This window comes from Malaclemys terrapin, chromosome 6, assembly GCF_027887155.1.
Source record: "Malaclemys terrapin pileata isolate rMalTer1 chromosome 6, rMalTer1.hap1, whole genome shotgun sequence".
Taxonomy (NCBI): Eukaryota; Metazoa; Chordata; order Testudines; family Emydidae; genus Malaclemys; species Malaclemys terrapin.
The window spans coordinates 113293459-113321279 of NC_071510.1; the positions used below are offsets into that span (position 1 = coordinate 113293459).

General features: G+C 47.3%; 1 protein-coding gene across 4 annotated transcripts in view; it reads right to left on the minus strand.

Annotated features, from left to right (window-relative positions):
* NEDD4L (NEDD4 like E3 ubiquitin protein ligase) overlaps positions 1–27821 on the minus strand; it is a 347299-nt gene that overhangs the window by 214529 nt on the left and 104949 nt on the right. Inside the window, exon 1 of one of the 4 annotated variants that reach the window (XM_054032692.1) lies at positions 378–461. The exons of the other annotated variants lie outside the window; for them this stretch is intronic. The gene's annotated coding sequence lies outside the window, so the exon portion shown is untranslated. Of the gene's footprint in view, positions 1–377; positions 462–27821 lie in introns of those variants that run through there. 4 annotated transcript variants of the gene reach the window in all.

Below are 27821 nucleotides of genomic sequence, written 5' to 3' on the forward strand. Positions count from 1 at the left end.
CCTCAAACATTTTGCTTATATTTTGCCTACTGCACTTTGCCTTCTCTGTTTAGAGTATAAACTCTTCAGGGTACAGATTGCGTCTCCCTGGGTGTTTATATCACACCAAGCACATTCTGGATCCTTTCAGATAAGAAATAAGGCGCACGGTGTTTTCATTGTTATATAAGTCTCAGATACCACTCCGAAAACAAAGCATGACGCTCCTACTGACTGCGCTCAAATAAAAAACCTGAAGAAGAGCTCTGTGTAAGCTCGAAAGCTTGTCTCTCTCACCAACAGAAGATGATCCAAGATATTACCTCACCCACCTTGTCTCTCGAATAAAGATACACTTACATTCAGGAGAAAAATATTTCCGACTTTTTTGTCCTTACCTTATTTCTTGCTCACAGTCAGAACCAGCAATGTACCATATCCAAGAGTAGTAAAAGCTTGCAGTATTAATGTAAATCCCAAATCTATTTTACAAGCAGACACACACCTCAGCTTACGTTTCCAGACGTTTAGCAAAGCTTTAACATAACTAAGAAGGTATTCAAAGAGCTGCTAGGTATAACGATGATTCATATCAAAGCCAGCTACAAAGAAATGCCTGTGGGTGAAAGAGGAGTTTAAAAAAAACTAAACTCCACCTATAGTGTCTCCACCCTTCCAGGTAGTTCTTTTAAAACCCTCTGCTCCAATAGTCATAGCTCAGTGTGCTTATGAATTTTGAATATTTATTTGCTATAGTAATGCATGAAGAACACAACAGGTTCAAAAGTCTTTCTAGAAAAAAAGCTGAACAAATTTTAATCTTTACGGTTTTGTTTCTCTCACTTTGCCCAAATAAAAGCATAAAAATAAATGAAAATGTTTATAAAATATTTTACTCCAGAAACTTAAAAAACAAAACACCACCACACACACACACGCACGCTTACGGGAATGAAAACAAATGATCTTAGCTCAGAACAAAAGTGCATCTGCCTATAAATTTGAATTTCCTGTAGGTCATTGCAATCCACTGAATTTTCTTAAATGCAAATAATCTGGTACTTTAACTATAAGTGGAAGAAGAAATAAGCAAACTTAGTGACACTGGTGATTTTTAGGAGCAGAAACAGTCAACACAGGCGTGCTGGGAAACAGCTGTGCTAATGAGCTCTAATACGCTGCCTGAGTTGATAAACAGGTTTGGCAGAGTTTAAACAAATAGACAAGGTGAGGGACAGGTACATGCAAAGAGGCTCCATTACTGATGTGCAGGCCTCAAACTTTAGATAAGCAACCAAACATTTCATGCTTAACCAAACCTTGTACGCTGGATATCTCACAATGGCAGATTTGCTCAGAAGAGTTCTTGTACTTCCATGCTACCAACTTGTCTAAGCAGATCATGTTAAATTTCTGTTGAAACCCACAACACAAGAACAAAGGGGCATTCAATGAAATTAAAAGGTGGCAAGCTCAAAAATGAAAAAAGGAAATACTTTTGCACAGAATGTATAATTAGACTATGGAATTCATTGAGGCCAAGAAATTAGCAAGATTCAAAATAGGACTAGACATTTATATGGATAAGAATATCCAGAGTTATAATTAATGATGCCAAAAATTTTGGCAGGGATATTAAACCTACTGCATCAAGGCTTACAGAAGTCTCTACCTATTAGAAATAAGCCTGAGACCTAAAGTGGGAGCAGATTATCCTACCTCTGCCTACTGTGGGGTTCTTGCACCTTCCTCTGGAGCCTCTGGTAATGGCCAGTATCAGAAACAGGATACTGGAGTGGACTAGATGGACCCCAGGGCCGATCCAGTGTGGCAATTCCTATGTTCCTAAGTGCAGACACATGCAAATGAAGTAAATATCAAGGTGGTTTGCTCAGTTTGAATCTGAATCTTTCTACAGTATATCATCAGGAAGGAAATTGGCAACTCCATGAGCAGGGAAGTTTAAAAAACGGAGAAAAAGAGAATACACTAGAATGAAAGTCACTTATTCATCATTACTACTAATTTCAGGGTGGGTGGTTTTTTCCGCTGATTAGCCCTATCAGCTTCTCCTGCTGTTTCTTCTCCCAATACAATGATGTTTTTTCTTTTGTGAAGATGAAAGCTACATAAAATCTGCTATTATGGTCAACCAGACTCTAGCAGCCACGCTACTGCCCAAGGGCCAAAAAAATGCAAGGGCAGCGGAGGTGGGGGAGTAACAGGCAATCAAGAAACAGAGAGGAAATCTGGAGATAGACATACACATCCTGGAACCGACGTGGCTACAACACACTGCATACAGGAGTTATTAGAACAACAAGGTGAGCGTGGTATCTACTGAACAGACCATTTAATTTTGTTCAATCTTATATTTAGCAGTAACGCTCTGAGTACCTTTCCCAGACCTGAAGAGCTCTGTGTAGCTCAAAAGCTTGTCTCTTTCACCAACAGAAGGAGGTCCAATAAAAGATATTACCTCACCCACGTCCTCTCACACTGCCTACAGGTGATAGTGACAGGATCTGGTGTCTTAGAACTCTACATTAACAGTGTTTTTTGTTTGTTCCCAAAGTATTAAAAGCATAACCTACATCCCTCTTACAAGCCTTATTACAGAGAAGAGCAATTGGTCTGCATCATTAGGGCTGAGCAAGTCTGTATGCTGAAGAGGAGTGTGATGGAGAATTTGCCTCACACTGGTGGAGAAAGGGTTAAAAGCAGCCCTGGGGAGGCTACGCAGCAGACAGCCAATCAGTGAGGGACTGCAAGAAGCAGCCAATCAGGGCAGAGCAGGCTCATATATAAAGAGAGCTGCAGGGCAAAGGAGTCAGTTCCCTCTTGGGAGCCCAGGAGAAAGGACTGGATCCTTGCAGGGCTGAGGGAACCGCTAGCCCCCTGGACAGACCAGTGCTGGGCCAGGTCAGGGGAGAAAGAGGGTGATCCAGCCTGACTGGCTGAAAGAATGAAGCCTGGATACAAGGGCAGAGAAGGTGCTAAGGGGAAGTGGCCTAGGGAAATGGACGGTGGGGGTTGAAGGAGATGCAGCATGTGGCTGCCGCCTAGAAAGTCCCTGGGTCGGGAACTGGAGTAGTAGGTGGGCCTGGATCTTCCTCCGCCCCCACTTGCCACTGAGGGGCGTGACCAGTGAAGGGCTGCAGTTTGCCACTGAGACAAGTGGCTAGAACTTTGGGCTGCAGTCGGCCACAGAGACGAATGGCTGGACAGACAACTGCTGCTCCCCCGGGGGGAGGGGAGGAGCGAGAACAGAATGGGGCATGGCCGGAGGACTGTGTCCTGAAAAGTATGCTGCAATCCTTGAGAGGACGTGGGTCTGGACAGAAGTGATGGCAGGCGAGACACCATTGGAGGAGGGCGCCCTGCAGAAAGACAGAGCTAATTCCCAGAACGACCAGCAAGAGGTGGCACAGTGGTGAGTCCTACCCTGTTACAAAGAGGAACAGGTTGGCCATCTGATAGTGCCTTACCTCCCCATCTACAATAGCATATGAGCAGCAACTTTACAAAGAAAATCCCCAAGATAATCTCCTAACTCTCGTCTCCAAAAGGACAGCGCAAGATGCTGCTGTAGGGCATCAGATTATTAAATAAATCTTTCTGAAATAATCTAATGCAATTGTCTCATCCAAAATGCAACACTGCATGCTGATTCTCCCCCCGCCCCCCATGTAAAAGGAGCAATTTTGTTTTACATGGCAAGACTAGCTGTCAATTACCATAAAACCAAACAGTTATGAAGGAACACAGGACAACATGAAAGTAAGGCAACTCTGAAAACCATTTAAAAAAACCACTTACTTGGCAAATGTTAGCCTATGCCCCTATAAAACCCAAGAGATTTATTAAAAAAAAAAAAAAAAAACCACCATAACCTATTTAACTTGATTTTCCTCCTCTCAAAACCCTTCAAAAACTTTACGGGCCAATCTTCAGCTAATGTCCATAGATGTATCACCATTTAAGTTAATGTCCATCAGCTGAGGCTCTGACCTTAAGTTGTTTTTAAAAACAACTCTATTGATCTTGGCTTCCAGTTCCAACAAGCATATTTATTCCTTTTCAGAAAAGTGTATTTTAATGACTGCCTGCCCAAAAGGAGAGGGTAAAAAATGTTCTGTTGCAGCCAGTCAAAGGCCCATGTTGGCACAAGAAGAAAAAGACGGTTACTCACCGTTGTAACTGTTGTTCTTCGAGATGTGTTGCTCATATCCATTCCATTAGGTGTGTGCGCGCCGCGTGCACGATCGTTGGAAGATTTTCTACCCTAGCAACACCGGCGGGTCGGCTGTGGAGCCCCCTAGAGTGGCGCCTTCATGGCGCTGAATATATACCCCAGCCGACCCGGCGCCCCCTCAGTTCCTTCTTGCCGGCTACTCCGACAGTGGGGACGGGGGGCGGGTTTGGAATGGATATGAGCAACACATCTCGAAGAACAACAGTTACAACGGTGAGTAACCGTCTTTTCTTCTTCGAGTGCTTGCTCATATCCATTCCATTAGGTGACTCCCAAGCCCAACTTAGGTGGTGGGGTCGGAGTGAGACATTGCTGTGTGCAAAACCGCTGATCCGAAAGCAGCATCGTCTCTGGACTGCTGCACTAGTGCATAGTGAGCTGTAAATGTGTGGACTGATGACCAAACCGCCGCTCTACAAATGTCCTGGATCGGAACATGTGCCAGGAAAGCAGTCGAGGAAGCTTGGGCCCTCGTGGAGTGGGCGGTGAGGTGCGGTGCTGAGACACCTGCCAGATCATAGCAAGTCCGGATGCAAGACGTAATCCAGGAGGATAGGCGTTGTGAGGAGACCGGTGAGCCTTTCATTCGGTCGGCCACTGCAACGAAAAGTTGCGTCGTCTTTCTAAAGTGCTTTGTGTGGTCAATATAGAAGGCCAGGGCCCTGCGTACGTCCAGGGAATGCAAACGTTGATCCTGGCGAGTGGCATGTGGTTTAGGATGAAAGACCGGGAGAAATATATCCTGGTTGATATGAAAAGGAGAAACCACCTTAGGGAGAAAGGCAGGATGTGGACGAAGCTGCACTTTATCCTTATGAAAAACTGTGTAAGGGGGCTCAGATGTAAGCGCCCTGAGTTCAGAAACGCGCCTTGCTGAGGTGATGGCTACGAGGAAGGCTGTCTTCCAGGATAGGTACAGAAGTGAACAGGTGGCCAGTGGCTCGAATGGAGGACCTGTGAGCTTGGAGAGAACCAGGTTGAGGTCCCACGTCGGGACGGGCTGACGTTGTTGTGGGTACATCCGGTCTAAGCCCTTGAGGAATCTAATGACCATCGGGTTAGAGAATACCGAGGACGCGAGTTCCCTTGGGTGAAAGGCCGATATAGCGGCCAGGTGAACTCTAATTGAAGATATCGCCAACCCCTGCTGTTTTAGGGAGAGGAGATATTCCAAAATGAGAGGAATGGGTGCCTGCAACGGGGACGTGGCTCGTTGTTCGCACCAACAGGAGAACCGCTTCCACTTGGCCAGGTACGTGGTGCGTGTTGAGGGCTTCCTACTGCTCAGCAGAATCTGTTGGACAGAGTGCGAGCATTGCTGCTCTGCTTGGGTGAGCCATGGAGCAGCCACGCCGTGAGGTGGAGTGATTGCAGGTCGGGGTGACGCAGCCGGCCGTGGTCCTGAGAGATGAGATCCGGACATAATGGAAGCGGGATCGGTGTCTGAACCGAGAGCTCCAACAGTGTGGTGTACCAATGTTGTCTCGGCCACGCTGGAGCGATCAGAATTACCTGTGCCTGGTCTCTGCGCAATTTGAGCAGTACCTTGTGGACCAGAGGAAACGGAGGGAAGGCATAAAACAGGTGGTCTTTCCAGGGAAGGAGAAACGCATCCGAGAGGGAGCCCGGAGCTCGACCTTGTAGGGAGCAGAACACGTGGCACTTCCTGTTGCCTCGAGATGCAAACAGGTCTATCTGGGGAAACCCCCACTTCTGGAAGATGGAATGTATGATGTCCGGACGTATAGACCACTCGTGCGTCTGGAAGGACCTGCTGAGTCGGTCCGCTAGAGTGTTCTGGACTCCAGGGAGGAACGATGCCGTGAGATGGATTGAGTGGGCGATGCAGAAGTCCCACAGGCGAATGGCCTCTTGGCATAGAATTGACGAACGTGCTCCTCCTTGCTTGTTGATGTAAAACATGGCCGTGGTGTTGTCGATGAGAACTAACACACAACGGCCACGTAGGAGATTGAGAAATGCCTGGCACGCCAGGCACACCGCCATCAGTTCCCGAACATTGATGTGCAGGGCTAACTGGGGTGCAGTCCACAGGCCCTTGGTATGGTGTTCGTTGAGATGGGCGCCCCAACCCAGAGATGAAGCGTCTGTGACCAGGTGCAGAGAGGGTTGTGGGGTGTGAAAAGGCATCCCCTCGCAGACCACATTGTGATCTAGCCACCAGGTGAGGGAGGTCAGGACCGAATTCGGGACCGTGACCACCATGTTCAGGCTGTCCCGATGTGGGCGGTATATTGATGACACCCAGGTTTGAAGTGGGCGAAGCCGAAGTCTGGCATGCCTGGTTACGTACGTGCAGGAAGCCATGTGACCCAGCAGGGTGAGGCACGACCTCACCGTGGTAGTTGGGAAGGTCTTGAGCCCTTGAATGAGGTTCTTGATGGTGCCAAAGCGGTTGTCTGGCAGGATGGCTTGTGCACGTCTGGAGTCTAGAACTGCGCCGATGAATTCTATTCTCTGGGTAGGTTCTAGAGTGGATTTGTCCTTGTTGAGTAGGATGCCCAACTCGTTGAATGTGTGCACTATTATGTGGACGTGAGCTTGAACTTGCTCCTTGGTGCGACCGCGTACCAGCCAGTCGTCTAGGTACGGGAACACCTGTATCCCTTGTCGACGAAGATACGCTGCCACGACAGCCATACATTTAGTGAACACTCTTGGGGCCGAGGATAGGCCGAAGGGAAGGACTGCAAATTGGTAGTGCACTCTGCTTACCATGAATCGCAGGAAGCGTCTGTGAGGCGGGTAAATTGCAATATGAAAGTAAGCGTCTTTCATGTCGAGGGCGGCGAACCAGTCTCCAGGATCGAGGGAAGGGATAATGGCCCCCAAAGAGACCATGCGGAACTTCAACTTTACTACGAATTTGTTGAGTCCGCGCAAGTCCAAGATGGGCCGCAGACCTCCTTTGGACTTGGGGATCAGGAAGTAACGGGAATAAAATCCCCTGCCCCTTAACTCTATCGGAACCTCCTCTATGGCCCCCAAGGCCAGGAGCGTAGAAACCTCCTGTATAAGAAGTTGCTCGTGAGAAGGGTCCCTGAAGAGGGACGGGGAAGGGGGGTGGGAGGGGGGGATAGAAGAAAACTGGATAGCGTATCCCCTCTCCACCGTGCGGAGGACCCAACGGTCCGAAGTTATAAGGGACCAAGCACGGTGGAAGTGGGAGAGGCGATCCCGAAAGGAGGGGGCTGGATCCTGGGGGATGACTGGGGCGCTGTCCTCGACCGCACCTTCAAAAGTTCTGCCTGGGGCCTGAAGGTGGTCTAGGTGGCCCCTGGTTCTGGCTGGGTTGAGGGCCGGTCCACCTTCTTCTACCACCTCGCCCTCGCCTCCGGGCCGAGTCCTGTCTCTGGCGAGGCGGGGGGGGTAGAAGCGCTGAGGCTGCGGCCTAAATGGTCTGCGCTGAGGGCCCGCAACATGCATCCCCAGGGAGCGCATGATTGTTCTCGAGTCCTTGAGGCTCTGCAGGCGAGAGTCCGTTTTGTCCGAGAACAATCCATGTCCCTCAAAGGGCAGATCCTGTAGGGTTTGCTGCAGCTCCGGAGGCAAACCCGAAACCTGAAGCCAGGAGATCCTCCGCATAGCGATACCCGAAGCCAGGGTCCTCGCAGCCGAGTCCGCTATGTCCAAGGAGGCCTGCAAGGAGGTCCGAGCCACCTTCTTTGATTTAGGCGCTGCAGCCTGCTGACCGTGGCGCTCTCTTGCGTTCACTGATGCCACCACCAGTGAACACGGTTGGGGGTGGGTATACAAGTACCCGTAGTCTTTAGACGGGACAAAGTATTTCCTTTCCACCCCTCTCGCTGTGGGTGGGATAGAGGCGGGAGTTTGCCATATCGTCGCTGCATTGGCCTGTATCGTGCAGATCAGGGGTAACGCCACCCTCGATGGGGCATCCGCTCCGAGGATGTTCACGATAGGGTCCTGCACCTCCACTATCTCCTCCGCCTGCAGGTCCATATTACGGGCCATCCTACGCAGGAGATCCTGGTGAGCCCGAAGATCTATCGGAGGTGGACCTGTACATGATGTGCCCGCCACTGCCTCATCCGGAGAGGAAGAGGAAGATGCCTCCGGTGGTACAGGATCCAAGGGAGGGTCCTGGTCCCCCTGCTCCTGGGCCGGAGCATCACCTGTGCTTGGGTCCATGGTGTCAGGTGGCGTGGACACGGAAGCCTCCATGCCCCCTGGCGGAGGCCGAGAGATGGTGGACTCCGGGGCCCTTCTAACGGAGTGGCCCGAGCGAGAGGTCGAGGGTATCGGAGCCCCTTGCTCCTGGTGGTACGCCCACGGGGTCCAAAACGACCAGTGAGATGGGCCATGAGAATGGTCCTCTGTCATCTCCTGCCAATGGCCCAAGTCCCGTTCCTCGGCTTGCCCTTGAGGGGGGTATGCCAATCTCGACAGGTCTTCCGAGGAGCGAGACACCGATCTTGATGGCCATGGTGGTGCCGAGATAGACGAAACGATCCCCGTGGGCTGCGGTGCCGCACGGTGCCGGTCTGGAGATGATCTATCTCTACGCGGTGCCGGCGAACGGTGCCGGGACCGCGATCGGTGCCGATGACCTCGTCGGTGCCGGGAGTCGGATCTGGACCTCGACGAGGACCTGGAGTATGCCCGGTGCCGGGAGCGGCCTCTCGACGCCGAGCGTCGACCGTAGCGGTGCCGAGAACTACGTCTCAACGTTGATCGGTGCCGACGATCATAGCGGTGCCGAGACGTAGAGCGGTGCCGCGACGAAGATCTTGGCCGCGAGTACGACCGGTGCCGAGGTGATATTCGGCGCCGGGACTGCGAGCGGCGTGGGGACCTGCTTCGGGACCTGGACCGGTGCCGAGGTTCCAGCCCTTGCGATGGAGGGCGCATCAAGGCAGGTTTCCCCCTCGACTGGACCGGGCGAGTCAACGGTGCCGTCGGTTGAGGCGGTACCGGCTCCGTGAGAGCTATCAAGTCTCTCGCCGCCGCGAAGGTCTCTGGAGTCGACGGGAGTTGTATCACCGCCGGTCTCGGTGGAGACGCTATCTGCACCGGACTCAACGGCCTCGGCGCCGGAGTCGACAGTGCTGGAGGCACCTGTTTTCGGTGCTCCACCGGCGGACTCGGCTCTATCCCCGGCACTGGGGGAGCCGGCGTCTTCAGAAGGGAGGCCCCCGTCTTATGGGCTTTTTTATGCCCCGGGGATAATGACCGGCGTCGAGGCACTTGCTGCGCTTGCGGTGCCGACGAGGTCCGGTGCCGGGGAGGCTTGTCCGACGCCACTCGCGTGGTCGGCATGGCCGGTGCTGCCGGGGCACTGCGCACCGAGGCGCTAGGTGCCGGGGCCTGGCTTGTAGAGGGAGTGTCCGGACTAAGTGCCGCCTCCATCAGGAGTTGCTGGAGCCGAAAGTCCTGCTCTTTCTTGGTCCTTGGTCTGAAGGCCTTACAGATCTTGCACTTATCTGTTTGATGGGACTCTCCCAGGCACTTCAGACAGGAATCGTGCGGGTCGCTCGTGGGCATAGGCTTAGCGCAGGAGGCGCACTGCTTGAAGCCGGGAGCGTTGGGCATGAGCCCGGGCCCGCGGCCGGGGGAGACGACCCCCTTAATCCCCTAGACTACTATAACAACTATAACAACTTTTTTAAAAACTATTTAACTATTTAACTATAAACACTAGAACTATAACTATAACTACAACTGCGAATAACTAACTAAGCTAGGGAGAGTGGAGAACAGCTATGCCGCGCTCCACAGTTCCAACGACCGTCAGGGGCGGTAAGAAGGAACTGAGGGGGCGCCGGGTCGGCTGGGGTATATATTCAGCGCCATGAAGGCGCCACTCTAGGGGGCTCCACAGCCGACCCGCCGGTGTTGCTAGGGTAGAAAATCTTCCGACGATCGTGCACGCGGCGCGCACACACCTAATGGAATGGATATGAGCAAGCACTCGAAGAAGAATGGATATAAACTGGCCATCACTAAGTTTAGGCTTCAAATTAGATGAAGGTTTCTAATAATCAGAGGAGTGAAGTTCTGGAACAGCCTTCCAAGGAAAGATGGGGAGGTAAAAAACCTAACTTGTTTTAAGACCCAACTTGATACGATTATGGAGGGGATGGTATGAGGAGACTGCCTACAATGGTATATTGCCCATCCATGACTGCTTGTAGCAAATATCTCCAGCAGCTGGAAATGGGACACTAGATGGGGAGGGCTTTTAAGTTACCACAGAGAATTTTTTCCCGGGTGTGTGGCTGGTGGATCTTGCCCACATGCTCAGGATCTAACTGACTGCCATATAGGGATTAGGAAGGAATTCCCCCCAGGTCAGATTAATAGACACAATGGGGGTTTTTCACCTTCCTGTACAGTATGGGGTATGGATCACTCACCACTTTGAACTAAAGTAGAGAGTGGATTCTCTGTAACTTGAAGACTTTAAATCAAGATTTAAGGACTTCAGCAACTCAGCAGGAGGTTATGGGCCTATTAGCGGGTGGGTGATGTTCTGTGACCTGAGACATATAGGTGGTCAGACTAGATCAGTGGCTCTCAACCTTGCCAGACTACTGTACCCCTTGCAGGAGTCTCATATGTCTTGAATACCCCAAGTTTCACCTCGTTTAAAAACTACTTGCTTATAAATCAGACCTAAAAATACAAAAAAGTGTCACAGCACACTTTTACTGAAAAATTGCTGACTTTCATTTTTACCATATCATTATAAATCAATTGGAATAGAAATATTGTACTTACATTTCAGTAAGTAGAGCAGTATAAACAAACCATTGTCTGTATGACATTTTAGTCTGTACTGACTTTGCTAGTGCTTTTTATGTAGCCTGTTGTAAAACTATGCAAATAGCTAGATCAGTTGGTGAAGACCTTTGTGTACTCCCATGGGTGCACATACCTCCAGTTGAGAACCACATGACCATGATGGTCCTTTCTGACCTTAAAGTCTATAAGTAATGGAAGTTTTTGTAGGTTTCTAGCAAATGCAAACTAAAATTAAGACAGGGGAACTAAAACTGCCCCCCCCATATTATTTTTATATATTCACACACACATATATATACTCTATCATAAGCCGGTTCGTTTATAAGCTGACGCCTCCCCCCCCCCCAAGATGGATAAATAAAAATGGAAAATTTTTATAACCCATTCATAAGTCGACCCTATAATTCAGGGGTCAGCAAACATTGGATCCTGGGCCATCAGGATAAGCCGCTGGCGGGCCGAGATGGTTTGTTTACCTCGAGCATCCACAGGCACAGAGATAAACCTAGGTAAACAAAATATCCCGGCGTGCCAGCGGCTTACCCTGATGGGCTGGGACAGCAACTGGTGGGGAAATTTGGGAGAGGGGGAAGAAGCTGGGAGTCAGGGGAGTAACCCCTGTGACCACCCCCCACACACACACACGACCCCATGCCTAGCCCGGGACCCTCACACTCTCCCCATCCCATCCCTTCCCACCTTATCTGGGGAGGGCAAGGGGAGGAGGTCTCTGACCTGGCCGGAGCTGCTCCGGCAGGGTGGGCAGCACGGCCACAACCTGCTCCGGCGGGCTGGACCGGGCGGCACGGCCGCAGCATGTTCCAGTGGGCTGGGCCAGGTGGCACAGCCGCAGCATGCTCCAGCAGGCCGGGTGGCGCGGCCACAGGCTGCTCTGGGGGGCGGGGCCAAACAGCACGGCTGCAGCCTGCCAGCCCCGGAGCTGCAGCTGCTTCAGAGGCTGGGGGGGGAGAGTAGCGTGGCCAGAAGCAGAGACACACTGGCCCCGCCTCTTCCCTTCTGGCTCTGCTGCCTCTCCTTGCTCCTTCTGTTGTGGGGAGGGACTGTGTCCCACCTCTCCCTCTCTATACCAGTTCATAAGCCAACCCCCTTCTCTGGTGCTTCCCTTTTTTACTAAAAATATTCAGCTTATGAACGAGTATATACGGTATATATAATTGATGTCCTCCACACCCAGACACATGGCGCTCCATGGACGCATCATAGTTATCTCAGCAGAAACTCCATGCCTGCTTCTCCTACCCACTGTGTCACGCCATCCCTTCGCCAACACGATTCCATGGAGCCAGGCTGTCTCTGGCTGGTTGCTGCCTTTTTGTCAGAAATAGTCCTACTCCTGTGAGAACTCCCACCAAACTTAGTCAGCAGTGTGTGGATTCCTCATACTGTGGATAGGAATGACAATACCTTATCCCCTCCTCTGTATGCAGATCCACAGCCCCACAGAAAGACTGTGGGTTCGGGACTGGGTACCACAGAGAGAATTCTGCCTTCCACACCTTCTGGCCAGGGCTCTACAGGGCAATGTAGATCAAAGGTAGGTTGCTTTGAAGATGGTGTTTCAGACTGGACTCACTGTGCCTCACAGTGTTAAACAAAATAGGTTATTTTTTCCACAGGAACATGCTGTAGACTGAATGAGCAAAATGTGCAACTGGATGAGACAGTAAGATCAAGAATATCTGTGAAAATGATTAATACATTAGATAGGTTAGCTGCACTAGAAGGAAAACTGGGACACGAGAGAGGAATACACTGAAGAATTAATAGCAGTTCTTTACATTGTACAATGCATAGGTATAACAGGAAGCAGTTCACATCTTGACTTTGAAGAGCCACAGAGGACATAATTGAAGATCTTAAAATATAGGAACATCATAAGCCAAAGAAAATTTTCTATTTACCTAACTAGCATAAAAGGAAAAGGTTCTTAATATATATTCAGAGTCGTGACGCTGAAAAGTTTCACATAAAAGCACTATTATTAGATGCCTGTGCAACCAAGCTCCACAACAGGAGAGAACTTGGCACCACGGTATTGCATGGGGGTGGGGACAAATTCCACAGAAGAGAAGTTCTGTCAATAGCTGAAAGCTAAACACACTTTGTGGCAAATTCCGCAGAGAAGGACCCTTCTCTTTATATTTTGAAGTGCAGAGCACAAGAACTGACACTCCACAAGTCATAACCCCTGCTGGCTCATTAGGACAGTGGTCACATGTCAGACACACACTTCTACTACAGGCACCAGTGTAGACACATGTACTAATCAAGTAATTAACAGCAGGAAGGCCCAAACTCACTCTTCAGAAACAAAAACAGAAGACTGTTTTGGCCTCCTGCTGAACATAAAGCTTGTGTTCAGCAGTGGTTGATCACCACTGTTTCAATCTCAGGAACATTTGAGAGTTGCAACATGTTCTTCCAGACATGAACCTTGCCATGACAACCCAAATCTTTGTGACCTCTTCGCCAGGTCACTGAATATACTCTATTTGAAGCTACTCTTGCAAACTAGTCTTAAAAAAAGGCTATTAAGGAATGTGGCTACACAACTATTCAAAAGTCTACACCCACAATAGTCTGGGATGAACACTGCTTGCCTATTACCCAGGAACTGAATTTTTACATTAAATATTACTGGGGGACTTCTGATTGTCCAAGTAGGCCCTATCAGACTGTTTTTTCCCTTGAAACAGAAGAAATGTTTTTGAATAGAACTCATTATTGGCAATAAACATGGTTTCTGCTTTGGTTTGCTGATGGGGAGGATATTTGTTTAATGCTGGGGTGAGGTTTGAAGGTTACATCTGTATGCAGTTTCAAGGATGGGTTTTGAGATATGTTGCCATTTTCTTCCGTTCTAATTTGTTAGGTGGTCAGAAACCAACAGCTGCGAGTGCCATATAAATTTAATTCTTGTAAAATAGTTCTATTACTACATAATTAAGGGGCTGTACACTAAACATTACACTCATGGAAGTGGATTACACAGCTTAGCAGCAGCTACTCAATGGCGCCTCCTCCTTCTACCATCCCATGAACAAAAAAGGTCTTGCTCCAATCTCCACAGCCCCCAAAAGATCTCCTCCCCCAAATGATCCAAATGAGCTCCACATAAACCATTCCAACTCACACCAGAAGCCGCAGCTTCACTCTTACCAAAATCCAATGCACTAAACATTAGTACAACGAGAGAGTTCCTATTCACAAGAACACCCAGCACCATTTCATTCTCAGGTTTAGCCTCCAGCCACCTCGGCAGCAATTGACTGCTAGATGACAAAGCATTTTAAATTCTTCTTTGATTCACCATTTCCAGCCTGGGAAACCTTTTCCATATCAAAATCCTCCCTGGAACCTCCTCCCACATTTTAGTATAAATCCGACATCTGATCATGATCCCCTGGTTGAGAATATGTCCTAGACCTAAAAGTTGGGATTTTCATAAGTACACAGCATTGGCCTGCTTCTGCTCCCATAAAGTCAATGGTGCAACTGCCACCCTTTAAATGCTTTTGAAAATGACACCCCAAAAAGATACAGTAACCACAGAAAGCCAAAGAGCCAGCACCCATCTTCCTGATGCTCAGCAAAATCTGTCCTCCAGCAACTAAAAAAACCTCTCCCAATCTAGTAAGGAAACCACAGAGACCCAATAGGTCTGGAAGCCCACATTGACACATGGAGAGATGCTCTTCAGAGCAGAACTGCACTTAAACGAACAAGGACTATACATTCTTTTATTTTAACATAAATATAAAATTACATTAAAAACTCCTACTGTGATGGAGTGGACTAGGCCCTGAGGCCCCCTGCGGAAGCCCTTGTGGCCCTGCCACACCCTGCCCCAGAAAAGGGCAGTAGAGAGGTCCTCCAAGCGGTCTAGAGTAGCTGTGTGGGCAGCAACCAATCAGGGCCCAGCAGACTAGTATAAGAAGAGCTGCGGGGCCAGACTGACAGTAGTCACCTGCTAGAGCTGGAGGAAAGTGGATGGTGCTCTGGGCTGGCTGCTGAGACTCCACCAGGACAAGGGTGAAGAATGTGCTGGAGCTACGCCTCCCCTCGCCCTCACCCACCAGCCAGCGGGAAAGTGTCCAGGACTTTGATGCACCCCAGAAGAGGTATTGAACTCTTTTAGTGGCCCAGCTGAAGAGCTGCAGCCAGAAGGTCCAGAGAAGTGAAGAGTCTCCAGGGAGGGAGTCCTGGGGGGGGGGGGATGTGTCCTACACCAGGGCCTGGACCAAGTCTGCTCGAAGAGCAGGGACAATTTGAGAGAGCCCAGAAGGGGCTGAGACAATTCAAACCAGGGTACTGTGATAGGCCCTGCTGGACTGATTGAGGAGCAAGCTCAAAGATAGGGCTGCAGATCAAGAGACCTTATTGAGGACTTTGAGATAGGCTGAGTTGGACTTGTCCCCTGGAAGGGGTTTGCTTTGTTTTTATTTCACATACAGACTGTGAGAGATTCGGCCGGAGAGCTGAGTCAGCAAAGACCCACCACAAACAAGTAGCGAGAGCGTACAGGCACACGCACTCGGCCACAGGGCACTCGCAAGAGGTGAGTGCGACCCGATTACACCTACATTTAAAAATGTTAATTTTTCCGTGTCAAGCACTCAAAAGTTAGGAAATGCCAAAATTAAGGTTGCCCATGCAATCTTAATTCAGTTTCCAAGTGTGTAGGCATCATGATAGTCTTCAATGACATGATCACATACTATTCTTTCTTACTTCATTCAGCAATCAGGATGGATGGCGTTCCTCACAGTCCCATTTTCTCCTCATTTTTGTATGTGTGGCCCCAGGCCTTATAGGCCTTATTTACAGCACGCTATTCAAGCCCTGCTCTAAACACAGAATTATTAATTTCTTCAAGAGCTCTTATATGGCACTCATCAGGATAGCATCAGAGTGATTAGCACAGGGGTTGGCCAACTACGGCCTGTCAGATCTTTTAATCTGGCCTGCAAGCTCCCACTGGGGAGCAGCATCAGGGGCTTGCCCCGCTCCAGCGCTGCAGCCAGGGAGCAGGGTTGGGACCTTGCCCCACTCTGCGTGGCTCCTGGAAGCAGCAGCATGTCCCCCTCTGATTCCCACGCATAGGGGCAGCTAGGGGATTCCACATACTGCCCCTGCCCCAAGCGCCATCTCCGCAACTCCCATTGGCTGTGGTTCCCAGCCAATGGGAGCTGCGGGGGTGGTGCCTACGGACGGGGCAGCACATAGAGCCGCCTGGCCACACCTCTGCATAGGAGCCGGAGTGGGGACGTGCTTCTGCTTCCGGGAGCTGCTTGAGGTAAGCGTCGCCTGGAGCCTGCACCCCTAATCTCCTCCCCAACCCCTAGACCCAGACCTGATCCCCCTCCCACCCTCCAAGCCTCTGGGTCCCAGCCCAGAGCACCCTCTTGCACCCCAAAACCCTCATCCCCAGCCCCACCCCAGAGCCTGAACCCCAAGCTGGAGCCCTCACCTGCTCCTGCATCCCAACCCCTGCCCCAGCCCAGAACCGTCTCCCACACCCTGAACTCCTCTTCCTGGAGCCATGATCGGGTAAGGGATCAGAAATAGGTCCTACAGTCACAGAGAGCATGTCCCTGTCCAGCATCCTCCTCCTGGAGTGATGGATGACCATCTTGGCCAGCACCAGGAGGAGGCCTCATGACTTCATGGAGCCATGGATGGGGTGTGCGTGGATCAGAAGGTGCAGGGAGAAGAGCAGACAAAACCTCAGTAAGAGGTTCTGGAGGAACTGGAACAGGCTGCAACCTGACATGCTACTTAGAGGTGAGCTAGGGTCTCCTTTTTGCCGCAAAAGAAACAGGTGTCAGGGGAGGCGCCAGGTACAGGCCCGTGCTCATGGTTCTGTGAAGGCACTGACTATGGCTATCAGGCTGTGGGACGAAAGTGGTCCACTGGTGTTCCTTGCCCTCCTCAGGTGGCATGTCCTGCCACTTGGGTGTCAGGGCAGGACACAAGGGCAAGGAAATGGATGGTGAGGAGCACGAGCACGTACAGATGTTTCCTGGGCACGGTTCGGAGTCGGACCAGCTGGATGTTTTTAGATGGCTCAGATTGCGCATTGGGGTGGGCCATTTAGACTCATGGGACAGATGCCTGATAAGGTTCGGAGGGCCATTAGATTGGAAGATGTGTAGGGAATAAGACAGGGTATTGCAGGAAGAGAAGTGATGGTTTCATGGGTAAGTAATTGAATGATGCCCTAGAGAACTGGATGCTATCCCTGCCTCTGCCAGAGAGCTCTTATGTGATGCTAGTCCAGGGGTGGGCAAACTTTTTGGCCTGAGGGCCACATCTGGGTATGGAAATTGTATGGCGGGCCATGAATGATCATGGAATTGGGGGTTAGGGCCTCCAGCTGCAGGTGCAGGCTCTGGGGTGGGGACTGGGATGAGGGGTTTGAGGTGCAGGAGGGGGCTGAGGTGGAACAGAGGGGTTAGGAGTATGGGAGGTGGCTCCGGGCTGAGGCAGGGGGTTGGGGTGTGGGAGGGGGTACTGGTTCTGGGGTGAGGCCAGAAATGAGGAGTGCAGGGTGCAAGAGGCGGTTCCGGGCTGGGGCAGGAGTGCAGGGGAGGGGGCTCCGGGCTGGGACCGAGGGGTTTGGAGGGTGGGAGGCGGCTCCGGGATGGGGCAGGGGTGAGGCTGACCGGTCTGTAGTTCCCCAGATTCTCCTTCTTCCCTTTTTTAAAGACTGGCACTATATTTGCCTTTCCAATCCAAATACACCAGGACATAGTGGGGTTGCTCAGACAACAAACCCAATTGTTGCAGTGCACTGTTGACCTACATGCCCAAAAAGCCCAAACTCTGTAGTCTTTTCAGTTCTGGGAGAATTCAATGGTCACCCCCAACATGGTGCCACATGGCACCATGATGAACATCCTTATATCTACCCCACCACACAACAAGGAGAACTGCTACAAATACACCAACCAGAAGTCAAAGTACATGTCACCTGCTACACTGTTGTATGTTTTAGTTACAGGACATAAGTGTTCCCTCTTTCAAATCCTAAATGAAAACAAAGTCAAGTATAGTTCACCCTGTTAGTATTGGTAAAAATAAATTTTTGAACAATGTATGTGTTTGGTTGCACTTTAAATTTTATTCCCCGCTTCTTTGCGCACAATAAGATTCTATTTTTGGAAACCACAAAGTATCTTTATTCATTTACCCCAAGCACTAAAGAATTCATAGTGGGAGGCAAAAATCCACCTATACTTAACAGACAACACTGTGGCTGACTACTAAAATTGTCTTTTAAGGCCTCCCTCAGCAACACAGATCCAAAGTTAGCTTTTCTAATAGCCCTTGTGTCTGTCTGTTCAAACTCAGCAGATTGCTGGTCCACCTCACCCGGCTGCAGCTTCTCCCACTTCACTTCACAGATTTTATGCAATACGTGACAGGCAACTATAACCATGAGGATGTTTTTCTGGCTAAGATCCATTCTAGTTAGTAAAGACTGCCAGCATCCCTCCAATCTACCAAAACAACATTCAACAGTTATTCTGTACCTGCTGAATCAGTAATTGAACCTTTCCCTGGTGGTGTTGAGGTGACCAGGTTACAGCTCCATGAGCCAAGGCAGCAAGGAGTAGGCTGAATTCCCCAGAATCAAGACTGGCATGTCAACATCGCCAATGCTAATCTGCCCTTGGGAAAGAATTCGAAAAGCTACACAGGATAAAGTCCTGTATTCTTAAAGATGCAAGTGTCATGCACCTTCCCTGACCAGCCCACACCTACATCAGTGAAGCACCCCAGTGAGCAATTAGCCCTGGCATAGCCAGGGAAAAGTATCCCTTTCTGTCGATGTATTCACTGGCAAGGGGGTGGCTCCATAACGGGGATATGCAGGCAATCCCACCAATCAGTGCTTGTCTTTCAGGCCCAGAAGCAACACTCATGAGAATTGTGCTGAGCTCAGCAGGACCATGCTTCTTACAGATAGATGCCGGAGACTGAAAAGCACCAGATAGGATTGTGGGATTTTTTTAAAAATGCCACGAAAATTATGGGATGTGGAAAGTATGGGATGGAGAAAGTGGCATGGTGGGAACTTAACCCCCTAAGCTTCCAGAAATCCCTAGGCAAATCATTGGTATCCCACAAAAATGCTGCAAAAATGTCCCACAAAGCATTGAGCCAGCCTGCAGTGCAGGGCACACTGAGATACCTATCTGTGATTCACCGCATTTGACACGGACACAAGCACTCCCATTGAGTGCACACAGTGCTGATGCAGGCACCCAAATCGTGCACGTGCCCAAGCAACAAACTTCGGCAGCTGTACGCAGACATAACTTACTTTCTAGTATAGACGTGGCCTGAGAGAGAAACCTGCGTGGGACAGTGATCCGGGGTCACTGGAAGCAGCCCATAAGTGGAGCAGTAAATTAGGGAACCATTGGAGAGGAAGGAGATGCAGAAGCAGCCACATGAGATCCGGGAGCAGAAGCAGTCATGTGATCCCCGAGACTTACAGCTTTTAAAAAAAAATTCTGCTTGACAAAATGTGGGTTAATTCAAACTATTGTGTGTAGCTCTAGCCACTTGATATCAGTGTTCTAACAAAAACTGAAACTAATAGAACTTTTAATGAAAAACGTGCCATATTTTACACATTGTGCATATGCTGCAAATAGCCTCTTTGCTTATTCATTATGATTAACTGCAGAAAAGCCCTGCTTTCTTACACAATTAAAAACTAGTGGTGTACAAGTAGAGCTGATCCCAAAGTGGGACTGGGGCCTTAGACAGATTCAGCAGTTCCTTTTTCTTGGCATTCATTAGAACACAGGGTCATTTGTTTGCCACTTACATACGTTCAGAAATACTTGCGCTTTGGAATGTTTTTTATCCTGAAAAGCTGCATTCCAGAAAACTGTATTCCTAGGGCTTGACATATTTGTTCTACTGCGTTTAAAAAGTAGCTCAAGTGCCTCCAGTATAGACTTACCTACAATAAATTATTTCTGTAGCACAGATTATTAATAATATGCTTTATGAACCAGTACAATAACATGGCAAAGCTTGCGTTCAGAACAAAATTCACTATTAAATCAACAGAATCCATGTTTACACTTAATTAAATACTTGATAAAAAAATAATAAAAAAATTAACATTTCCTGCTCTATTTTAGGGAGATACTGAATACCAACTGCTGCAAGGGAAAACAAAATCCTCAACTCTGGCCTAGGAGAGTCACATTTTTACATATTTCATTTTAAATTGTACATATATACAATGAAAGTACTATAATGAAAAATAAAAGACATCTGAATTCATAGAGGAGCGTCCCAATAGAAATCCCACTTGTGCTACTTCTACCTATTAATTCTAGCCAGTAGAAAATTAAGGCCAGGAAAATTATCTGATAGACAAAAGATGATATTCCTTGTGACGCTGGCAGACCAGCTGCCAGCTCATGCCAAGGTCCCTAGACGCCAGCTGAACACTGACGAATGCATAGCTGGAAACCTGTCTGGCTCCCCTGCGTGTTAGCTTTATCAAAATAGGTGTTAGATTTATAAAAATGTATTTAGTGTTTAGACTTTATGAAATGCTTGTAGGATGCTGCACGTATTACTCTAACTTAACATCTGTACCCCTTAACATCTGTACATCTGCTTTAAGGTTATATTAAGTGTTTGCATGGTAAACCTCGGTAACTGTGTAACTCACCGTAAAATAGGAAAAAAGCACTGATTAACATAAAGGCTAGTTTCCTACAGGAGACGCTGGGTTCTGCACACAAGAAGGCCAATTGAAACCAAATGAGCCACTGTGAAACAAAGGAAAAAGTCTTCCGTGATTGCTCCCCTCCACCCCCACACTGATGAAGAGGAGATGTACATGAGGACTCAAACCATCAGCTTGAACTCTGGGGGAAGGGAATAAAAATCCCTGACAAGAAAGAAATATATCTTTATGCTGCTTAGACTCTGAGGGGCAAATATTTCTAAGTATAAGCAAGGGATCCCCAGTGCTTGCCCTGGGTTAGCTCTAAAGGGCATAGAATCTTCTATAATAGGCTGTATATTGCCTTTTGGAACCTAAGATTATAATTCATTTGTGTGTGTGTTTACCTGCTTTAGCCTTATACATAATGCCCATTTCTTTTTCTTAGTTAATAACTCTTTAGTTAATTTATTATAGAATGGCTACAAGTATTGTTTTGGTATAGGATCTAAAGTGCAAATGACCTCGGATAAGTGACTCGTCCTTCAGGAGTGCGAACAACATGAATATTGGTGTGATTTTTGGTGCAAGAGACAAAGGCAAGCTTGCCTGGATATCAAGATGGACCGGAGTCTGAGACTCCATGTTATGGCTGTTCTAGTACTTGAGAAGTTCACACTAGATACTTGGGATTTGTGTCCTGCTTCTTAACGGTCTGCCTTGAGGTTCGTACTCAAGCTTCTGAGTCGCTCCAGATAGCCTGACACTCCCTTACCATCACAATCTAAATATGGCAGTTCTTCTCTTACAGAGTCACGTATTTCTTATGTACCTGTCCCCAGAAACATCTTGGCACTGGAGATAAAATATATCGATCAACATATTCTCTGAAAATAGGGACTAAAATCTTCTCCCCATCTTCACTTAGGCTATGGCTACACTAGACAGCTTGCAGCTGTAAGCTCTCTAATGTAGCCATTCTAAGCTGACGTAAGACGGCTCTCCCGTCAGCTTAACTACTCCAACCCCTGTGAGCACCAGTAGCTATGCCAGCTCTCCCACCAACATAGCCCTGTCCACACCAGCACTTATCTCGGTGTAACTTATGTCGCTCGGGGGGTGGTTTATTCAGTAATGATCACAACAAAATGGGGATACCTCCCAAGAGTGGATGGGGGGGGGGGGGGGGACGGAGGCACAGTCGCATGCGCCAAGGAGTTCTTTGATGGCCACTGAGTCCAATGTCCGAACGATAGTCCCATCCACAGGTAGGACACACTCACACACTAGCAATGCTCTAAATCCGAGCAGCAGATTCTTTCTTTCTCTGATGCCAATCACCACAAAGCTTGATCCAGGTCTGCCTCACTCCATCTACAAGCTGGCTCTGCCAACCAGAGGGGCATTCTGCACTCCTTTCCCAATCATCCACAGAGATTCCAAAGGATATTAAATCATCGCCACCTGAGTCTTCTCTTACTAATCAACGTTCCCACGAATGACATACCAGAACAATTTAACACTTCCACATTTGTCACCCTGTCTTGCCATCTTATTCAAAGAATTTTATGCAGGCATCTGATATGAAAATTGTTTAGTGTTTTGTTATGTTTGGTGTAAGTCATCCATGTTTCTGAGCTATATGGAAGAGGGGCTAAAACAACTCTCAAATACGGATTTTCACTTTAGTTGAGAATTTGTTATTGTTCAAGGCTCTGTCTTGCAAAAGGTCAAAGTTCCTGGCTGCTTTGCTGATTCTACTAGTGAGCTCAGCATTGAGATCTACATTGCTGGTAACAGGAGAGCCAAGGTAGCAAAACTGGTCAACAACATATGGATGAATACGATTGAAGGTGATATCTGGAACTGGTTCTGAAGAGCGTTGGTGCAGAACAGTCTTCTTCAAGCTTATTGCTAGCCCAAAGATTTTGCATGAATCAGAGAACTTGGTAATAAGATGTAAGGCATCAACAGTGAGAGCCACAAGGGATGCATCATCTGCTAACAGGTCTTTATGATGATCTCCTTCACTTTCGTCTTAGCACTGAACCTTGCAATCTTTAAAAAACCTCCATCGTGTCTAATGCTAAGATAGACACCGTCGCGAATATCATGGAACACATGTTGAATCAGGAATGAGAAGTAAATATTAAACAATGTAGGAGTCAGTACGCAACCCTGCTTCACTGCTCTGTGGATGTTAAACAATCTCAAGTCAATCTCTTAGTTTTCATACATCACAGTTTCTTCATGCCATCATGTAAGGATTTCACAAGGTTTAGCAATATAGATGGCAAACCAAGCTTCTTCAGAATAATGTAAAGCCCTGACCAACTCACCGCGTCAAAGCCTTTCGTTACATCTATAAAAGCCGTGTACGGTGGAACATGCTTCTCTCTGCACTTTTTCCGCAGTTGTCTTACAGAGAAGACCATGTCTATGGTGGACCTTCCTGAGCGGAAGCCACTCTGGCTCTCAGGATAGATTCTCTCAGCTAAAGTTTGAAAGCTAGGTAAAAGAATACAGCTTAAGATTTTTCCCAAGATGTTAAGAAGAGATACACCTCTGTGGCTATTACAATTACTTCTGTCTCCTTTGTTTTTATAGAGTTGAATGAAACGAGCATCCTTAAAAATCTTGTGGTACAGTTTCTTCCTCCCAACAAAGTAGCAATGCCTCGTGTAATCTTTGCAGCAAGCTTTGTTTGCACATTTGTAGATTTCAGCAGGTAAAACAGTCAGATCCTGAAGCTTTGTTGTTGGGAATCTTTTGGGTGGAATAAGCCCATCTAAAAGTGTGGTGAGATCTTGATTTTAACCTGAAGAAGGTATGTTGCATTCTAAGTACCTAGTCAATGCATACTTTGAAAGATGCATAGTCGTGACTGGTTGAGCCCATGAGATGCACATTTAATAATAGAAACACTTCACAGAAGCATCATTGTGACTGCCAAAGCAGGAGATAAAGGATTTCAAGATACTTTAATGAAGGTAGGAAATCACAGCAGGTTAAGAACTTACTTCACAATGGTTAACTTGTCATGAGGACGTGTTTACTAAGATGGGGTTAAAAAATGTTATGCTAAGTACAACACACTGAAGAACAGTGGGTTAAAGAGAAGCCACTGCAGGCATACCCCTAAATGAGGATTCAGATGCACATAAATAAGGAGAACTGAGGGTACAGAAATGAGTTAGTGAAGACAACACCATTGTGAAGAGAAATCAAATGTAGACACAATTAAGTTTCACTCGTTTGTATTAGAATTCATTGTTACAATAAGCTGGCTGATGAGAGGCACCATCACATTCTGCATATCTCATCCAAACGCACATTTTGGCTGGGAAAGAGGGTGAGGTGCTTTGCGGGATTGGAATCAGTAGTTTCCCACAAGACAGTTTCACACCACCCAACATAGCAGAGCTCCACCCAGCAGTAGAGTATTGGTAAATCTTTTTGTGTATATATCATATAGCTAGAATTAAGAGGTGTGGTCTATTAAAATTACTGGTTTTCCAAGGTTGCTTATTTGGTCCAACATTATCCCTCAGAACCAAGGCAGGTGAAAACATTACCTAAAAAACAGAAAGAGAATCAATGCATGGATTTTTTATTTTTATTTTTTTTAAATCAGATCTATGTAGGAAGAACACTGCTATCACCAAAAACCGCTTACTGATAAAATGTTATAAGTGATGTGGTAACTTAACTTGGTGTAATGGCTCGTCAGGTCACCACTACCACCTCTTTCCTCCAGTTGATCAAGATCATTTGTATTATCAAAAAACTAGGCACTGCTGAAACACAGAACAAAACGATAGTCCCTGCTCCAAAGAGCTTACAATCCAATGTATAAAGAGAAGTGATAACTTGTGCAGACAGAATAAGGAAATCATGAGATAATATTGGGCAGCATAATAGGCAGTGATTGGTTGGTAGGATAGGTAGTGGCCTCCGCATACCAGCAGGTTAACTACTGTCAAGTGAAGAGGCCCAGGGGCTGGACAGCTTCAATAATAGTTTATGGACTTGCAGAACAACTCAGTGTAACACTAATATTCCAAAAAAGCCCCCCCAAAGAAAAAACAAGGAAAAACACCCACACTGGCTGGGTTAGTTTTATTTTGAGCAAGGTGTGTGTGTGTGGGGGGGGGAATAACAACAAAATGGGATTTTCTATCATCCTGCCTCACCTCCCTCTCACTATCACAGTTATTATATCCAACTAGGGTGGGGGAGCAACCCAACATATTTAGATGCTATTAGCCTACTAAACCAAGTGAACAGAAAGCTAAGGCTTCCACTCTGCCCCCTAATTCACCCTATTATGATTGCATACTGCAGATCTAAGAACAGAGACCGACTGCTTCTTGGAGTGCATTTAAAACACAACTTCAAGCAGAGACACAAATGCATCTCCACCCCACCCCCAGCACAGAAGCAGTACGTATGCAGTAATATATCACTCTTGCCCTATAAAACAAACATGGTTTAAGTGAGATACAATGGCAACTGTACACATCAGTTATAATTTAGATTGGACAGGAATTTGAACAGTAATACATTCTTGAACAATTACAGTATAATGGTCCAACTCTTAAAAATCTGATTTAGGGGGCTAGTTCATGATTTTAAAAGACAATTTACAAACTCAGACAAAAACCTCCAGTATGTGGGTAATGCTTAAAGAGGAGGTTTCTTTACATTGAATCAGGTGCCACCAGCAGGCTCAAACATAATGAGTTTTCATCCCACTAAATCCTAGCTCCTTGATGTTGTTATATTTTCAAACTGACGGCCATATACTAGAGCAAAGTGAACTGTGCTTACATACTACACTTTATAGCAAAAACTAACCGGGTCAGGTGAATCAGAAAGGAAAATCCCTCTGGCTAAACTAGTCTCTGATGAAATTTGTTCTTTGCATACCTTACACATGCATCAGGATTTCAGTGCAGGGCCTGAAGATACTCACGCCTTTTGTTCACTGATGGGATGATTATTGTATGTGGAATTTTGTGTATTCTAATGCACACTAGTGGCATTAAATGCAATACAAACTAGAGTTTTCCTGTATTGCCCCGTAGCAAAATAGCATAATAAAAACTGCCAAGTTATACCTGCTCCAATTATCCCTGGAAAAGCCTGAATAAACTGGTGATATCTAAAGAGCTCTAAGGCTCCTACGACTATTTTGTTTTTGGAAGTTTTCAAATTTCTTTTCATAAAAGATGCTGTATTTGACTCTATAAAAGGATATGAAGTAACCTGTCAATTACTGCATTTAAAATGAACATCATTTCTTAATAGCCTCCTGTTAGAGCTGAGAACTACATGAATAAAATCTAATATATTTTCTCTTTATACAAACAGGCTTATAAGGAAAAGAACTCTATTGAATGTTAAAAGATAGTAGGAAAAAAATGCAGTACCCCTGCAGGTACCATTACAGGGCTAAAGAATTTGCCATTTACATGTCTGTAACCCTACCTCTGAAAGTAATTTGGGGTTTGTCATCTACCTGATGCAACCTCAGATGATTTCATACACTGTAGCAATACCAATTATCCATATCTTCTGTCTAAAAGCCCCACAGTACCTTCGAAGACAAAGTTACAAGAGCAAATGGAAAGGGAGTAAGTTTAAAGTCCTTTAGAAACTGTTGTTTTTCTTCATTTATACCAGCTTATTTGAATTTACCTTAATAAGCCTCAAAAAACATATGCTGTGTTGCTGTAGCCACGTTGATCCCCGGATATTGGAGAAAAAGGTGGGTGAGGTAATATCTTTTATTGGACTAGCCTCTGTCGATGAGACAAGCTGAAGAAAAGACCTGAAGAAGAGTTCTGTGTAGCTCGAAAGCTTGTCTCTCTCATCAACAGAGGCTGGTCCAATAAAAGATATCACCTCACCCACCTTGTCTCTCTCTCAAAAAAAATGTAGTAAGTCATTTTGTTTTCACTACTGATACAGCCAGTGAATGTTAGCATAATGTGCACATAACTGATTTCCAAAATTACTACAGATTTAATCAATTTGTGTTGAGACAACATTGAATAGAGACTACCTGTTCCTCCAAAAAAGGATAAAGTTCATGTAACCTGAGAAACTGACTAAATCTGGCATCATGTGGTTTCATATTTATTGGGTCACTTGGGCTTCCAGAGCCAACGTGTTCTATGTACAAAGATTTATTCCCCCGCCCCTGCCCTGTACTTCATAATGATCAATATAAATTCTGCCCTCAATTACACCTCTCCAGCACTAGTGCTTCCTAGCACCATCCCGGTTATGGTTTCAATAATGTCAACTATCAACTCCACTTTTTGCAACATCTTGACTTTTACCAGGCTGTGACCCACGTTGCTCCTGGGCACAGAACAAACCACTACCAAGAACCTTGGTCAAATGTAATGAAACAAAAAGGAGTTTTATTTGGCTGTTGCTCCCATCAGGTAAGGCCACCTGCTGCATAACAAACAAGGCACAGGGAGCAAAGGAGCAACAAATAGCCCTGTGTCGGGCCTCCTTTCCTTTGGGGAGGCCCTAACAGGTGGCAGTTTCCCAGGCAAGTTTCTGGCAGTAAGTTCCAACAGCAGTCCTGTGTCAGGCCTCCCTTCCCTCAGGGAGGCTCTGTCAGGCAGCAGTCTCTAAAGGACACTGTAGGTAGGCCATTGACTGTAGTCCCACATCAGACCTACCTTCCCCCTGGATCTGGCTGACAGCAGTTTCTCAAGCAGTCCCTGTCCCCAGCAAGGTCTCGGTCTCTCTCTCTCATCAGGAGCTGGAGGTCAGGTCTGCTTCCCAGTCAGCCCCCAGCTGAGCGGTGCTCTCCCCTTTTAACTCCTTCATCCAAGCAGGTGTAGCAGGGTAGAGTTGACTGAGCCCATAGCAGATAGTTAACCCTATTCCAGTCAGTGTGAAGTTGGTATACCTTACCAACAGACCCAACCCCACGGAATTTTTGGAGGGGACAAAGATACATTGTCAACAGCGGCAATGACTGCTTCTCATCAACCATTATCATTTTCTATAGCAGTGATTCTCAACCAGAGGAATGGGTACCCCGGGAATACA